General features: G+C 36.0%; 1 protein-coding gene and 1 non-coding gene across 2 annotated transcripts in view; both read left to right on the top strand.

Annotated features, from left to right (window-relative positions):
• The window catches only part of TAFA1 (TAFA chemokine like family member 1), a 511,119-nt gene that overhangs the window by 159,850 nt on the left and 333,015 nt on the right, over positions 1-18,254 (top strand). The gene's annotated exons all lie outside the window — the stretch shown is intronic.
• Positions 8,347-8,449, top strand: LOC118006126. Its single transcript, XR_004677958.1, has one exon. It is a non-coding gene; the product is annotated as a U6 spliceosomal RNA (small nuclear RNA).

Raw genomic sequence — 18,254 nt, 5'->3', positions numbered from 1 at the left:
GATTCACTCGGGGTCCTAGGAATGTTTAAGGGAACCATTCAAGGTCACATGCTAGTTAGTGTTGTGGTTGGGCCTTGAACTCGGGTCTACTGAATCAAAATGTAGGATGTTCCTTCTGTGCTCTAAGAGTGTAAGTCCCATACAGTAATGCTCTCCTTCTCAAGGTGTGGTCTTAGATGACTGCTTCAAAATCAGCTATTGGGAGTTAAAATGCAAACTTGAGGGCCTCACCCAATCAACCTCTGTTGAAGGAGGATCCCAGGAATCTGTGTTTTTTCACAACAGAGCTTCAGAATTCTTACCACACAAGATTTTGAGAACCACTGCACCAAAGAACACCTAATGCAGGCTGAGATACTTAATGAAAGTTCCAGAAGCCTAAATGACCACCTGGATAAAAGCTTAAAAACAAAGGAGAATCCATGTAAATATTTCTAGAAAAAACTGCAAAATCAAAGTTGGAGGTAGGGCTAAAGGTCACTTGCAGTGTCACTGGTCAGTGGACAGAGTCCTCTATCTGTTTCCCAGGTTTTGACTGCAAATTTTTGAATTTTAGAGAAAATTGATGGCTATTATAAATTTAGAAATTGTCTATTTATTGGCTGTAATAAACTTTTCATTTTTCCCCAGTTTTATTTCTTTTCAAATACAAAATAAAATAGGCTTGATTTGTTTAGTTCAATAGGAATCACTACACCTTGTTTTAGGTTCTATTCCTCTCAGCTTGGTTGCATTTACTGTAACTATAGTTCTTTAATCTCAAAATACGATGAATAAGTGTGTGCCTATGAATAGACTTAACACTGTTAGAGCAAATCGTTGACTGAAGTTCCAAAATGTTCAAGCAGATAATGTCATCAACCACATATTCATTCTCAGTGTATATATTTTTTAAATATTTATTTGTTCAAGAGAGAGAGGGAGAATGCATGTGGGTGCCAGTAGGGGAAAGGGCAGAGGAAGAGAGAGAATCCTCAAGCAGACTCAGTGCTAAGTGTGGAACCCAGTGAGGGGCTCAATTCCAGGCCACTGAGATCATGACCTGAGCCAAAATCAAGAGTTGAAGCTCAACTCAATAAGCCACCCAGCACCTCTCTGTTGTATATTTATATATTTGCCAAATTTCAAAGCAAGTAGTTAAAAACTGTACAACTTTACATTTCTGGAAAGACTCATAGGTTATTTTTTTAATTTATTTTTATTTTAATTCCAGTGTAGTTAACATACAGTGTTACGTTAGTTTTGAGCGTACAATATAGTGATTCAACACTTCCATACAACACCTGGTGCTTTTCACAACAAGTGCACTCTTTAATCCCCTTCATCTATTTAACCCATCCTGCACCCACCTCCCCTTTAGTAACCATCAGTTTGTTCTCTATAGTTAAGAGTTTCTCAGTTTATCTCTTTCTTTTCATTTCATTGATCATTTGTTTTCTTCCTTAAATTCCACAACATATGAATGAAATCATATGGTATTTGTCTATCTCTGACTGACTTACATTGCTTAGCATTATACTCTCTAGTTCCCTCTGTGTCTTGCAAATGGCAGGATTTCATTCTTTCTTTATGGTGAATAATATTCTATCTTGTATATATATAGATATAGATACACACACACACACACACACCACATCTTCTTTCTCATTCCTCTATCAATGGACACTTGGGCTGCTTCCTTACCTTGGCTATTGTAAAGCAACTACAAACATAGGGGTGTACGCATCCCTTTGAGTGTTTGTGTATTCTTTGGGGAAATAACCAGTAGTACAATTGGTGGATTGTAGGATTGTTCTATTTTTAACTTTTTGAGAAACCTCAATACTATTTTCTATAGTGGCTGCACCAGTTTGCATTCCCACCAACAGTGCCAGAGGGCTCCTTTTTCTCCACATCCTCACCCACAGTTGTTGTTTCTTGTGTTTTTGATTTTAGCCATTCTGACAGGTGTGAGGTGGTATCTCATTATAATTTTGACTTGCATTTCCCTGATGATAGGTGATGTTGAGCATCTTTTCATGTGTTGGCCATTTGGATGTCTTCTTTGGAGAAATATCTGTTCATGGCTTCTGCCTATTTTTTAATTGGATTATTTGTTTTTTTGGCTATTGAGATGTGTAAATTCTTTATATATTTGGATACTAACCCTTTATTGGATATGTCCTTTGCAAATATTTCCTCCCATTCAGTAGGTTGCTTTTTAGTTTTGTTGATTGTTTCCTTCACTGTGCAGAAGCTTTTTATTTTGATGTAGTCCCAAATATTTATTTTTGGTTTATTTCCCTTGCCTTAGGAGACCTAGCTGGAAACAAGTTGCTAGGGCCAATGTCAGAGTAATTACTGCCTGTGTTCTCTTTAGGATTTTTATGGTTTCAGGTCTCACATTTAGGTCTTCAGTCCACCTTGAGTTTATTTCTGTGTGGTGAAAGTGGTCCACTTTCATTCTTTTGCATGTAGCTGTCCAGTTTTCTCAACACCATTTGTGAAGAGACTGTCTTTATCCCATCGCATATTCTTTCTTCCTTTGTTGAAGGTTAATTGACCATATAATTGTGGGTTTATTTCTGGGTTTTCTATTCTGTTCCATTTATCTGTGTGTCTATTGTTGTACTGTTTTTATTACTACAGCTTTGTAGTATAATTTGAAGTCTGGAATTGTGATGCTTCCATTTGTTTTCTTTTTCAAATTGCTTTGGCTATTTGGAGTCTTTGTGGTTCCATACAAATTTTAGGATTGTTCTAGATCTGTGAAAAATGCTGTTGGTATTTTGATAGGGATTGCATTGAATCTGTCAATTGTTTTGGGTAGTATAGACATTTTAACAATATTTGTTCTTTGAATCCATGAGCATGAAATGTCCTTCCATGTCTTTGTGTCATCTTCAATTTCTTTCATTAGTGTTTTATAGTCTTCTACCTCTTTGGTCAGGTTTATTTCTAAGGATCTTATTATTTTGGGTGCAATTGTAATGTAAATTATTTTCCTGATTTCTCTTTGTGCTGTTTCATCGTTAGTGTATAGAAATGCAACAGACTTCTGCACATTGATTTTGTATCCTATAAATTTACTGAATTTACTTATCAGTTTTAGTAGTTTTTTTAATGGAGCATTTCAAGTTTTCCATATATAGTATCATGTCATCTGCAAATGGTGTAAGTTTTACTTTTTCCTTAACAATTTGGATGCCTTTTATTTGTTTTTGTTTTTTGATTGCTGTGGCTAGGACTTCCAGCACTGTGTTGAATAAAACTGGTGAGCGTAAATATCCTTGTCTTGTTCCTGGGCTTAAGGGCCAAACTCTCAGTTTTTCCCCATTGAGTATGATGTTTGCTGTGTGTTTTTCCTATATGACCTTTATTATGTTGAGGTATGTTCCCTCTAAACCTACTTTGTTGAGGGATTTTATCATGAATGGATGTTTTACTTTGTCAAATGTTTTTTCTGCATCTTTTGAAATGATCATATGGTTTTTATCCTTTTATTGATATGATGTATCATGTTGATAGATTTGTGAATATTGAACCACCCTTGTATTCCAGGAATAAATCCTACTTGATTGTGGTGAATGATTTTTTTAAATGTATTGTTGGAGTTGGGTTGTGAGTATTTTGTTGGGGATTTTTGCATCTATGTTCATCAGAGGTATTGTCTGTAGTCCTCTTTTTTTTGTGGTGCCTTTTATCTGGTTTTGGTATCAGGATAATGCTGGCCTCATAGAATGAATTTGGAAGTTTTCCTTCCTTTTCTATTTTCTGGAGTAGTTTGAGAAGAACAGGTACTAAGTCTTTTTTAAATGTTTGGTAGAATTTGCCCAGGAAGCCGCCTGGTCCTGGACTTTTGTTTGTTGGGAGTGTTTTAATTACTGATTGACTTTCTTTGCTAGCTATTAGTCTATTCAAATTATTTTGATTGGTTATAAATGCTATCTGGCTAATCTCTATTCCAGTATAGGAATTAAATTCAGAAGACACTGTTTTTTCTTCAAATCCTGGTGGCAGATTATAATTATGGTCAATAAATTCTGGTATCAAGGGTTTAGCTAAAAATTATTTGATATTTGATGTTATTTGGCTACCATGAGGCTGAAAGTCTTTTTACAAAAATTTAGTTCAAGGAATCTAAATCTGCTTCTTACCTAAGCAATTCAAATAAGCATTTTCCTTAATATCAGAGAAGGTATTTATTGGGATTAATAAATGGACAATTGTGTTCTAATTTCTCAGTCACAGCCAAGAATCCCTGTCAGTCCAGATCCCCTGTTGGGGACATTGGATATAATCTCTACCTATTCTCAATTCCCAGAGTATATAATCTTTCATTTATAACCTATCACTTGCAGTAGTATTGTTACTGGAATGTCTACCTTTTCCTCTATAAATAGATTTGTACTTCTTTAAGGGAAGGGTCATATTTTTAAACATTTTACATCTTATACAGGGTCTTAAGTAAAATAGATATTATAGCAGTGGGCCTCAGTCATGTTCTCAAATGATTCATGTCTCCAAGTATTTGTGCTCAAACAACCCTTGGCCCATTTGGAGTAGAACTGAGGCCTCTGAATAAAACCCAATACAAAGCTACTAGCTTTGTAATTGAATCACCTTGGAAGACAGTCTTTTAGACCGAGTCAGTGGCTGACTGCAACATAATAGAATCCAAGCTGGAATCACCCAACCAAAACAGTTCCAATTTTCTTTACCACAGAAATCACATGGCAATTGTAGCTTGATCACATAGCCCTGAACATCTGTTTAATAGGTAGGATTTTTATGACTAATACATGAAAATCACTGCTTTAAGCCACTAACTTTGGGGTAATTTGTTATTCAACAATAGAAAATAAATAGCAAATTTTATGACCAAAGGCAAGAGCATGACATGAAAGATTCAAATTATTGGATGAAGGCCAAATGTCATAATGATCATAATATATATCTCATTCTATTGGTTATGTGAAGATTTTTAAGAGAGAAATTAGTTTTTAACCAGACTTTAGAAGAATAGATTGTGGTGGTGAGGTAGAGAAAAACAACTCATACTTGTGGTAAATTCTCAAAAGATTGAAGTCTGGCTACCTTCAGTGGTTGGTCAGAAGGTTTGATAGACTGGTAATGAGAAAGAATGTTAGTTGCAGAAATGGCAAATTTTGAAGGTTAAGAAAGACCTGTCAGGGAGCTCTTCCAAAATGTGGAATAAGGACCTCTAAAAATCAACTTCTCCATAAAACCAATGACAATTGAAAAAATTCTCTAAATCAACTTCTATAGAAATTTGGAAATAAATGAAAGGCTTTTAACAATTCCAGTAGCACTTACTCAAAGAAAGCAGCTGAATATCAGTAAGAAAAGCAAGCTTTGTGATATCTTAAATTGCTTTATTCCCATTTCTCTGTCCCAGATACATAGAGCTGTGGAAACCAATAACCTCGCAACCATGGTATTTGTGAAACCCAAAAGTCTGTCAGACACTGGATGGAGCAAAACAGTTTGGGTTCTCTTAATAACCCCATTCCCAGAGTATTTTCATTATTTTTCTTGTCTAGTAGCTCCTTCAAAAAACCAATTCTTTTACATAGTCTAATGCAGATTTGTCTGTGAAAACAGCCTTATCCCCAGAGCATTTGTCAAAACAATCAGCTGCAGTCATTTAATCCTGAGGCAGGGATACAAGTGGCTAACCAAAAAACTTAAAAGGAAGAACAGAGGAATGAGAGGTCCATTTTAAATGCCCCAACATATTTAAAATGCTCCAGCAAAGCCCCAGATGATATCACACACGCTCAGGGCTGTACTAATGTCAGAAATAAACTGAGAAGGCCCTAAACTCTGTTTAATCTCTGGCTCATAATAAGACTCAGCACAGAGCAAGAGGGGAAAGCTAATTCAGAGTTATAAAATGCCAAAACAGTGAAGGCATGTCCCAAGACACACACAGACGCAAAGACTGGGAGACTTACTGATTCAAGTTATTTAAAGAAATCTACATCCAGTCACTAGCTGGCAACTAAGTTAATCAAGCAGAGGTGTGAATGGCTCCATGCACACACACAAAATTCAGACTTTACACAACTAGTCCAGGAAATTCATTAACCCATCACTAATAACAATAGCAAATGTTATGAAGGTGTGGTAGACAGAATGCCCCCTTCCCAAAGATGTAGATGTTCTCATCATCAGGAGTTGTGAAATCTGTTGTTACCTGGCAAGGAGTTAAATTAGCCAACAGCTGGCTTTGAAGAGATTATCTTGGATGATCCAGGTGGTCCCAATTCAAAGGTTCTTTGAATGTGGTAGAAGAAGGAAGAAGAGTTAGTGTCAGAGGGATAAAATGTGGAAAAGATTCAAAGAGCTACTAAAGACTTTGAAGAGGTGATAGGGCTATGAGTAAAAGAATGCAGGCAGTGTCTAAAAGGTGGAAAAAAAGAAAATAAAAGAAAGAAAACATTTTCTATTGCAGAGCCTCCAGAAAGAATGTAGTCCTGCCAACACCTTGGTTTTAGCCTAGGGAGACCCATTTGGACCCATTTTCCTGCAAAGCTGGAAAATAATAAATTTGCATAGTTTTAAACCAATAAATTTGTGGTAATTTGTTTCAGTAGCGATAGGAAAGTAATATGGGGTCAGGAAGGACATGATTTGCAGAGTTGCCAGATTATATATTTAAAATGATAAGTTATAAAAAAGAGGAAAGTATAACCCATACCCTGGAAGAGAGCCAGTCAATATAAACTATCTCAGAGGAAGCACAAATGTTGGACTTAGTAGACAAAGACTGTAAATAAGCTTTAAAAGCACTTAATGAACTAAATTAAAAGTGTTTAATAAAAATTATGTCTAAAGAATTAGTGAGAAGTGTGAGAAAAATGCTTTGCTGAATTGTCAATAAAAACACATTGTAAAAGAAAGAAACAAATAGAAAATCTCCAGTTGAAAAGTACAAAAAGTGAAGTTAAAATTCGCTAGAGGAGGGTGCCTGTGTGGTTCAGTCGGTTAAGTGTCTGACCCTTGATTTTGACTCAGGTCATGAACTCAGAGTTGTTAGAGCCCCTTATTGGGCTCCGCGCCAGGTGTGGCGTTTGCTTAAGATTCTCTCTCTCCTTCTTCCCCACCCCCCTCCCTCTCTAAAAAAAAAAAAAAAGAAAGAAATTCACTAGAGGGGATCAACTGGCAGAAGAGAGAACAAACAAAACTTGAATATAGGTCAGTTTAAATAATCCAGTCCGAACAGTTTAAAAAAGAATGAAGAAAAATTAACAGAGCCTCAATCTGTGGGAACCTCAGCACATGCACAAATATACAGATAAATGAGTCAAGTAAAAGGAGGAAAAGAAAAAAAATTTGAAAAACTAATGACCTAAATATTTTTAAATTTGATTAAAAAAACATCAATTAGTACATTAAAGCACTTCAAAGAATTCCAAGGAGGATAAACTCAGAGACACACACCTACACATGTGGTCAAATTATCAAAAGAAAGAATAAATCTTGAAAGCAGCAAAGAAAAATCATCTACAAGCCTTCTTAAACTGATTAATATTCCTTCTCAGAAATCATGAAGCCTAGGTGTGCCTGGGTAGCTCAGTCAGTTAAGCATCTGACCTTTGATTTTGGCTCAGGTCATAATCTCAGGGATGTGAGATTGAGCCCCTCATTGGGCTCCACACTCAGCTGGGAATCTGCTTGAGATTCTCTCATTCCCTCTACTCCTCCTCTCCCCCCAACCCCTGTAAAATAAATTAAAAAGAAATCATGAAGCCTAGAAAGTAGTAGGATGATGTACTCAAGGGAAGAAATAGATAATTCAATAATAATAGAGACTTCAGTCTTCAATACCACCCTATTAATAATGGATAGAGCAATAAGGAAATGGAAAATTAAAATATGCTATAAACTGACTAGATTTAATAAGCATCTACACAACATTCCAACCAACAATAGAATGTCCATTCTTTTCCCAAGTACATGTGGTACATTCTCCAGGATAAACCATATATAGGTCCATAAAACAAGCCTTGATAAATTTAAAAGGATCAAAAATCGTAAGTTTATTCTACAAACCATAAGGTGATAAAATTAGAAATCAGTAACAGAAGGAAATTTGGGAAATCCACAAATATGTGAAAATTAAACAACATAGTCATAAGTAGTCAGAGGTCAAGTAAAAAAACACTGATAAGTTAGTAAATTGTGATAAATAAAAATGAAAATATAAAATACTAAAACATAGAATGCTACAAAAGCAGTTGCTTAGAGGGAAATTTATAGCAATAGGTATTTATTTAATTTAAAAAGAAGAAAGATTTAAAATCAACAGCCTCATCTTCCACTTAAGAAACTAGAAAAATAGTGCTTCCTTTGGCAGCACATATATTAAGTTAGAATGATACAGAGATTAGGCTGACCTCTGCAAAAGGATGCCATGCAAATTTGTGAAGCATCCCATATAAAAAAAAATACATAAGAGCAAGTTAAACCTAAATTAAGTAGAAGAAAGAAAGAAAGAAAGAAAGAAAGAAAGAAAGAAAGAAAGAAAGATTGATTATAGTAGAAATAAATGAAGTGGATAATAGAAAAACATGGGAGAAAATCAACAAAACTTTATTTTTTGAAAAATCAACAAAATTGACAAAACTTTACCTAGAGTAACCAAGAGAAGGGGAGAAGACTCACATCTCAAATTACTACAATCAGGAATCAAAGAGGGAGGGGATATCACTAATGATACTACATAAATGAAAAGAATAATGAGAAAATAATATGAATAATTGTATGTAAATAAATTAGATAACTTAGATAAAATGAAAAAATCCCTAAGACACAAACTACTAAAACTGAAGAAATATGAAATGTGAATATACTTATAACAAGTAAACATTTTAAATTAGTAATCAATTTCCCAAAAGAAAAGCTCAGGACTAAACGGTTTCACTGGTGATCTACTAAATCTTAAAAAAAAAGATACTACTAATAATACCAGTGGTTCACAAAACCTTCTAAAAAATAAAAGAGAAGATAATGCTTCCCAGATCATTATAGGAGGCCAGTAGCATTCTGATGCCAAAACCACACAAATCTAAATATCTTTTATGAATGTAGACATATCTTCATACAAAATACTAGTAAGCAGAATCCAGAAATATATGGAAAGAATTATACTCCATCCAAAGTAGAATGTTTCCCTAAGATGCAAGGTTGATTTAACATATGAAATATACTATATTAATAGACTAAAGGACAATGTCACATGATCATCTCAGTAGATGCAGAAAAAACATTTGACAAACCTCAATACCCTTTCTTTTTTTTTTTTTTTTAAGATTTTATTTATTTGAGAGAGAGAGAATGAGTGAGAGAGAGCGCACACATGAGAGAGGAGAGGGTCAGAGGGAGAAGCAGACTCCCTGCTCAGCAGGGAGCCCGATGCGGGACTCCATCCCAGGACTCCAGGATTATGACCTGAGACGAAAGCAGTCGCTTAACCAACTGAGCCACCCAGGCGTCCCCGTCAATACCCTTTCTAAAACCAGTCAGCAAACTAGGAACATAAAGCAACTTTCTAAACCTAATAAAGTATGTCTGCAAAAATCCCACAGCTAATAGCACACTTAATGGTCAAAGACTGAATGCTTTCTTCTCTAAGATCAGGAATTAGAGAAGGCTATTTTCTCATCACTTCTATTCAACAATTGTTTTGGAGGTTCTAGCCAGGGAAATTATACAAGGAAAGGAAGTACATGTATCCAGATAGGGCAGGAAGAAGTAAAACCATCTCTATTTGCTGATACCATCATCTTGATATAGAAAATCCTATGGAATACACTAAAAATCTGTAAGAACTAATAAAATATTGTTAGAACTAGCAAGTGTGTTTGGCAAAATTCCAGAATACAAGATCAACATAAAAAGTCTAAAAAAAAAAGTCTATTGTATTTTTATATACTAGCAATGAACTCTCAAAATTAAGAAAGCAATTAAATTACATTAGGAACCAAAATATAGAATACTTAGGAATAAACTTAAAAGAAGTGCAAGACTTGTACACTGAAAATCACAGAACATTGTTGAAAAAAGTTAAATGTCAAAGTTAATTTAAAAGATCATATGGCCATGATTGAGTTAATGTAAAGCCAAAAATACTTTCCAAATTGATCTACAGAGTCATTATAATCTGTCAAAATTCCAGCTACATTTTTTACATTTTGAAAAGCTGATCCTAAAATTCATATGGAAATGCAAAGAACCCAGAATAGCCAACACAGGATCATGTGTTTCTGGCATGCGGATGGAAATTATTATATATATAACAGATATAATTTTCATCCTTATGCTATATACATTATATATATCCTGTTTGTGTGTGTGTGTGTGCGCAATAGTAATGAGAATCCAGAAATAACTCTTACATTACAGTTAATTGATTTTGACAGGTGTGTTAACCCAGTTCAGTGAGGGAAACAACTGTCGATTCAACATCTGGATAGCTTCATGCAAAAGAATGACGTTGGACCTCTACCTCACACCATATGAAAAAATAATTTATAATGGACTACAGAACTAAATACAATAGCTAAGACTGTAGAACAGTTTTAAGAAAATGGGAGTAAATCTTTGTGATCTTTTATCAAGCAATAGTTTAGTAGATATGACGCAAAAAGCGGAAGCAATGAAAGAAGAAAAGTTGAATTTGATTTTATCAATGTTACTTATTATTATCATAAATTTGTGTTTCAAGGGGCACCATTAAGAAATGAAAATACAAATCCAGAGTGGATGAAAGTATTTTCAAATTGCATACTTGATAAATGTCTAGTGTCTAGAATATATAAAAAAACTTATAACTCAACAATAAAAAGAAATTTTAAAATGGGCAAAGAATTTGAATAAACATTTCACCAAAGAAGACTTACAAATGGAAAATAAGCACATAAAAAGCTGTTCAAAATAGTAATTCAGGAAAGAGAAATGATTATAATGAAACACAATTTCATACCCATTAAGATGACTAAAATAAAAAGAACAACAAAAACAATGGAGAGCTTGAGCAGTTTAGTGGGTTAAGTGTCAGACTCTTGGTTTCGGCTCAGGTCATGATCTCAGGGTCATGGGATTGAGCCCCACGTCAGGCTCTGCCCTCAGCATGGAGTCTGCTTGTCCCTCTCCCTCTGCTCCTCCCCCTGCTCTCTCTCTCTCAAATAAATAAAATCTTAAAAAAAGTAAGAAAAACAAGAATTGGAAAGGTTATGGAGAAACAGGAATCCTTAAACACCTATACATTGCTGGTTGAATTTTAAAATGATGCGGACACTTAGTACAATCGTTCGGCAATTCCTTGGGAAAAAATACTGTTATTGAAGTATTATTGGCATACAATATCATATTAGTTTCAGATGTATATCAAAATAATTCAGTATTTTTATATTACCACGATAACTCTAATTACCATCTGTTACCATACAAAGTTATGACAATATTACTGACCATATTCCCTATATTCATTAACATCCCCATGACTTATTTATTTTGTAACTCTAAGTTTGTACCTCTTAATTTTCTTAACCTACTGTGCCCACCTCACCAGCCCCTCCCCACTCTGGTCACTAAGTTTGTATCTTGTACCTATGAGTCTCTTTCTGTATAGTTTTTCCCTTTTAGCACTTTAAATATATCCTTCCAGTCTCTTCTAATCTACAAAGTTTTTCTGAAAAATCATCTGATAATCTTATGGGTCTTCCCTTGCGTATAACTGCTTTTCTCTTGCTGCCTTTCAGATTCTCATTTAACTTGTGCCATTTTTATTACATCTTGGTATGGATCTCTTTGGTTCATCTTATTTGAGATTCTCTGTGCTTTCTGGACCTGGATTACAGTTCCTTCCCAAGGTTAGGGATATTTCAGCTATTATTTCTTAAAATAAATTTTCTGCCCCTTTCTCTTCTTTCTAGAACCCTTATAATGTGAATGTTAGTATGCTAGATGTTGTCTCAGAGGTTTCTTAAACTATCCTGTTTTAACACTTTCTGTTCCTTTTGTGGTTCTGATTGAGTGATTTCCACTATTTTGTCTTCCAGATTGCCGATCCAGTTTTCTATGCCATCTAATCTGCTGTTGATTCCCTCTAGTGTATTTTTTCATTTCAGTTACTGTATTCTGGTTTGTTCATTTTTATATTTTCTAACTCTTTGTTGGAGTTCTCACTGTGTTCCTCTAATTCTTTTCCCAAGTTCAATGAGCATCTTTATGACCATTACTTTGAACTCTTATCTTCATTTCATTAGTTTTCCCATACCCCTGGGGTTTTATCTTATTTCATGGAGAACATAATCCTCTGCTCATTTTGTTTGACTTTCTGTGTTTGTTTTTGTTTTGAATTAAGTGGAAGAGCTACCTCTCCCAGTCTCGAAGGAGAGGCCTTGTTTAGGAACATCTTCTCTGTAAACTGTATTCCTAGAGGTTTTAAGGGCTGGCTAGAGCTAGAATGGATGTAGGCTGGGGAAATCCCAGCATGCATTGCATTGGGGCCACCCTAGTGGGTCAACTGGAGCTGGTACCGGTGCTGTCCAGGGGTTCCAAGTGAGCCATCCCAGCACCACCCTAGCAGGACAGCTGGAGCTGAAGTGAGCACAGTCTGGGGTTCCTGGGTCTCCCTTTGTTGGAGTCACCCTCATAAGATAGCTGGAACTGGAATGGACAGGGGCTGGGTGAACCTGAAACATACTTCACTGGGGTCAGCTTTGTAAGACAGCTGAAGCTGAAGTGGGTACAAGCTGGTGGGGTCTCTGGGCATACTGCATTGGGGTTGCCTTGGTGGGTGGCTGGATCAGGCACACTGTGCCAGAGCTTCCTTAATTGGATGGCTGAAGCTATAGTGGGCACTGGCCCCAGAAGGTCTTGGGATGGCCATACCAGGGCTGCCTTTGCAGGATGGCCAGGCCTAGAGTGGGCATGAGCCGGGGGATTCCTGAAGTGTGTGTTCTGTGGCTGTCCCAGTGAGACAACTGGTGCTGGTATAGACATGAATGAGGGGGTCCCAGGGTGTACCACACCAGGCCACTTTGGAGGGACAGCTGAGGCGGATGTAAAAAATCGTGCTCATCAGTGCCTCTGACCCCAAAGAGAGTTCCAACAGTTTACTGGTCTCTGGCAGATGCTCTAGGGTTGATAAATAGATTCCCCTCATTTATAGTCTTGTTGCCTTTTAAACTGCCTTTTTCCCCATCCCCCAAGGTGGGTAAGTACATGCAGGCTCCTCTGTGATATCCCTCCCTATTGCAGGTTGTTGCATTGGGGATAGAGTTCTTATTACCATATCTTCCTCTTTTCCAACCTTCACTATGTGGACCCTCTATCATTTGTTGTGCAGAAGCTATTGAAATAGCCCTCGTTGTTCTTCAGGGGGGAATAGCTCAATATGTAGGTTCAAATTAGGTATGTTTGTGGGAGGAAGTGAGTTCAGGTCTTCCTATGCTACCATCTTGGACTGCCCTCTGAAATGTTACACATAATGTTACCATGTGACCCAGCATTTCCACTCCTAGTTAATACCCAAGAGAACCAAAAACACATCCACTCCAAATCTAGTACACAACTGTTTATGGTACCATTACTTGTAATGGCCAAAAGTAGAAACAGCTCAAATGTCCATCAGCTGCTGAACGTATAAATATAATGTGGTTTATATGTAAAAAGGAGTATTATTTGGCCATAAAAAGGAATAGAGTGCTGCCACATGCTTGAACATGCATAAACCTTGAAAACATTATGTTAAATGAACATAACCAGTCAAAAATGCCATATAATATGATTCAATTTTATGAAATGTCTAGCATAGGCAAATCCATAGAGACAGAAAATAGATAAGTAGTTTCCAGGGCCTGGAGGTAGGTAAGAATAAGGGGTGACAGCTATGCTAATTTTTATGGGACTTTTCATTGAGGTAGTGATGTGTTCCAGAATTAGGTAGCAGTGATGTTTGTACAACTCTGTGAAATATACTTAATACTACTGAATTTTAAAATTAAAAGTGTGAATTTTATGGTACTGATGGGACCTCAACCAGAGCAAATCTGATTTCATCTGTTTTATATACTGTACAAAGTTTTGCTTGACTAAAACGTTTAAAACTCCCCAGACTAAATGTTTTGAAAGTGTTTTTAAGCTGTATTACTCTAAAGACTCTATATAGGAATTCTTATTTAAATACAGTCCTCTGTCTTTTAAATATTTTCCATGAAACCCCTCCATTCCCCCCTCCCCAACAAAATTACATTGTGCCTGAAGGTAGACTATAAACTGAGATGCCACAAACTTTGAGTGCATACAATTCCAATTAGGCTATGTGTTGCTATATTATTGATTTATTCAAGTATAGTTAACATGCAGGGTTATATTAGTTTCAGGTATACAATATAATGATTCAACAATTCTGTACATTTCTCACAGCTCATCAATATAAGTCAAAATGCCACATCTGAAAATGCCACAGTCTTAATCTCCTTTATGTATTTCACCCATCCTGCCACCCATTTCTCCTCTGGCAACCACCATTCTCTGTGTTTAAGAGACTGTTTTTCTCTCTGATTGACTTATTTTACTCAGCATAACACCCTCCAGTTCCATCCACATCATTGCAAATGGCAAGATCTCATTTCTTTTGATGGCTGCATAATATTCCATTGTGTCTCTCTCTCTCTCTCTCTCTCTCTCTCTCTCTCTCTCTCTATATATATATATATATATATATATATATAATCACATCTTCTTTATCCATTCATCTGTCGATGGACATCTTGGCTCTTTCCACAGTTTGGCTATTGTGGACATTGCTGCTATAAACATCGGGGTGCAAGTACCCCTTTGGATCCCTACATTTGTATCTTTGGGGTAAATACCCAGTAGTGCAATTGCTGGATTGTATGGTAGCTCTATTTTCAACTTTTTGAGGAACCTCCATACTGTTTTCCAGAGTGGCTGCACCAGCTTGCATTCCCACCAACAGTGTAGGAGGGTTCTCCTTTCTTCGCATCCCTGCCAACATCTGTCATTTCCAGACTTGTTAATTTTAGCCATTCTGACTGGTGTGAGGTGATATCTCATTGAGGTTTTGATTTGGATTTCCCTGATGCCAAGTGATGTTGAGCACTTTTCATGTGTCTGTTGGCCATTTGGATGTCTTTTTTTGAAAAATGTCTGTTCATGTCTTCTGCCCATTTCTTGATTGGATCATTTGTTCTTTGGGTGTTGAGTTTAAGAAGTTCTTCTTTATAGATTTTGGTACATCATTAGTTTTTGATGTAGTGTTCCATAATTCTTGTTTGTGTATAACACCCAGTGCTCCACGCAGAACGTGCCCTCTTTAATACCCATCACCAGGCTAACCCATCCTCCCACCCCCCTCCCCTCTAGAACCCTCAGTTTGTTTTTCAGAGTCCATAGTCTCTCATGGTTCGTCTCCCCCTCTGATTTTCCCCCCTTCATTCTTCTCCTCCTGCTATCTTCTTCTTTTTTTTCTTAACATATATTGCATTATTTGTTTCAGAAGTACAGATCTGTGATTCAACAGTCTTGCACAATTCACAGCGCTCACCATAGCACATACCCTCCCCAATGTCCATCACCCAGCCACCCCATCCCTCCCACCCCCCACCACCCCAGCAACCCTCAGTTTGTTTCCTGAGATTAAGAATTCCTCATATCAGTGAGGTCATATGGTACTGTATGGTGATTAACAGAACAATAAAAAAAGTTTTTAAAAGTGAGACTTTTTTTTTTGTCTCATGCTTGTTTGTTCATTTGTTTCTTAAATGCCACATATGAGTGAAATCATATGGTATTTGTCGTCTCTGACTTCACTTAGCATTATATTCTCTAGGTCCATCCACATTGTTACAAATGGCAAGATTTCATTCATTTTTATGACTAATATTACATTATGTGTGTGTGTGTGTGTGTGTTTATGTACCATACCTTTATCCTTTCATTAATTGATAGACACTTGAGTTGCTTCCATATCTTGGCTATTATAAATAATGCTACAATAAACATAAGGGTGTATGGGTTTTATTGAATGAGTGTTTTTGTTTTCTTTGGGTAAATATCCAATAGTGGAATTACTGGTTCATATGGTAATTCTATTTTTAATTTTTTTGTAACCTCCATACTGTTTACCACAGTGGCTGCACCAGGTGGCATTCCCACCATCAGTGTAACAGGGTTCCTTTTTCTTCATATCCTTGCCAACACCTGTTGTTTCTCATGTTTCTTATTTTAGCCATTGTAGCGTAATGTGATATTGTAGTTTTAATTTGCATTTCCCTGATGATAAGTGATGATGAGCATCTTTTCAGTGTCTTTTGGCCATCTCTATGTCTTTGGAAAAATGTTATTTATTTTTAATCAGATTAATTATTTTTTTGGTTTCTTTAAGTTTTTCATATATTTTGGATATCAACCCTTTATAGGATGTATCATTTACTAATACCTTCTCCCATTCAGTAGGTTGCCTTTTTGGGTTTTTTGGTGGTTTTCTTCACCGTGCAAAATCTTTTTATTTCAGTGTAGTCCTAATAGTTCAATTTTGCTTTTTTTTCCCTTGCCAAAGGAGACATATCTAAAAAAATGTTTCTATGGCTGATGTCAAAGAGATCACTGCCTATGTATTCTTCTAGGAATTATATGATTTCAGGTCTCACATTTAATCCATTTTGAGTTTATTTTTGTGTATGGTATAAGAAAATGGTCCAGTGTCATGTTTTTGGATGTAACAACCCAGTTTTTCCAACACAATTTGTTGAAGAGATTGTCTTTTTCCTATTCTATATCTTTACTTCTTAATTGACAATAAGAATGTACGTACTTTTCTGGACTCTATTCTGTTCCATTGACGTACGTGTCCATTTTTGTATCAGTACCATACTGTTTTGATTATTACAGTTTTATATGTTTTGAAATCTGGGATTGTGATACCTCCAGCTTTGTTCTTCTTAAGATTACTTTGTGATCTTTTGTGGTTCCATAGAAATTTTAGGATTATTTGTTCTAGTTCTGTGAAAAATGTTGGTGTTTGGAAAGAAATATTGCATTAAATTTGTAGCTTGTTTTTGGTAGCATGGACATTTTAACAATATCAGTTCTTCCAATCCCTGAGCAAGGAGTATTTTTCCATTTGTTTGCATCATCTTCAATTTCTTTCAACGTTTTATAGATTTGAGAATACAGATCTTTCTCCTCCTTGGTTAAGTTTATTCCTGGTATCTTACTATTTTTGGTGCAATTGTAAATGGGATTGTTTCCTAATTTTTCTTTTGCTACTTAATTATTGCTGTATAGAAATGCAAAGGATTTCTCTATATCCACTTTGTGTCCTATGATTTTACTGAATTCATTTATCAGTTCTAGTAGATTTTTTGGTAGTCTTCAAGGTTTTTGTTTATATATATATATATATGTATATATATATACATATATATATATTTTTTTTTTTTTGAAAGTAAACGCTACTCCCAGCTTGGGGCTCAAACTCACAACCCCAAGATCAAGAGTTGCATGCTCTGCTGATTGAGCCAGCCAGGTGCGCCAAGGGTTTGTTTTTTTTATAGTATTATGTCATCTGTAAATAGTGGAAGTTTTACTTCTTCTTTACCAACTTTTATGCCTTTTATTTCTTGTGTGATTGCTATGGCTAGGACTTCCAGTACTATGTTGAATAAAAGCAGTGAGAGTGGACATCCTTGTCTTGTACCTGATCTTAGAGGAAAAGGTCTGTTTTTTGCCATTGAGTATTACATTAGCTGTGGGTTCTTCATCTGTGGCCTATATTATGTTGAGGTATGTTTTCTCTAACACTTTTGTTAAGAGTTTTTATCATGAATGAATGTACTTAGTCAAATTTTTTTTTTAATCTCCTGAAATGATCATATAGCTTTTTTCCTTTCTCTTGTTAATGTGATGCATCACGTTGATAGATTTGTGAATATTGAACCACCTCTCCATTCCTGGAATAAATCCTGTTTGACTGTGGTAAATGATTTTTTAACATATTGTTGGATTTGTCTTGCTAATATATATTTTTTTAATTTTATTTATTTGACAGAGACACAGCTGGAGAGGGAACACAAGCAGGGGGAGTGGGAGAGGGAGAAGTAGGCTTCCTGCTGAACTGGGAGCCCAATGCGGGGCTCAATCCCAGGACCCTGGGATCAGGACCTGAGCCGAAGGCAGATGCTTAATGACTGAGGCACCCAGGTGCCTCTTGCCTT

Source organism: Mirounga leonina, unplaced genomic scaffold, assembly GCF_011800145.1.
Source record: "Mirounga leonina isolate KUSES-001 unplaced genomic scaffold, KU_Mleo_1.0 Mir_94, whole genome shotgun sequence".
In the NCBI taxonomy this organism is placed as follows: Eukaryota; Metazoa; Chordata; class Mammalia; order Carnivora; family Phocidae; genus Mirounga; species Mirounga leonina.
The sequence above is the reverse complement of the archived record's forward strand: the minus strand, read 5'-3'. Positions and strand labels throughout refer to the sequence as shown.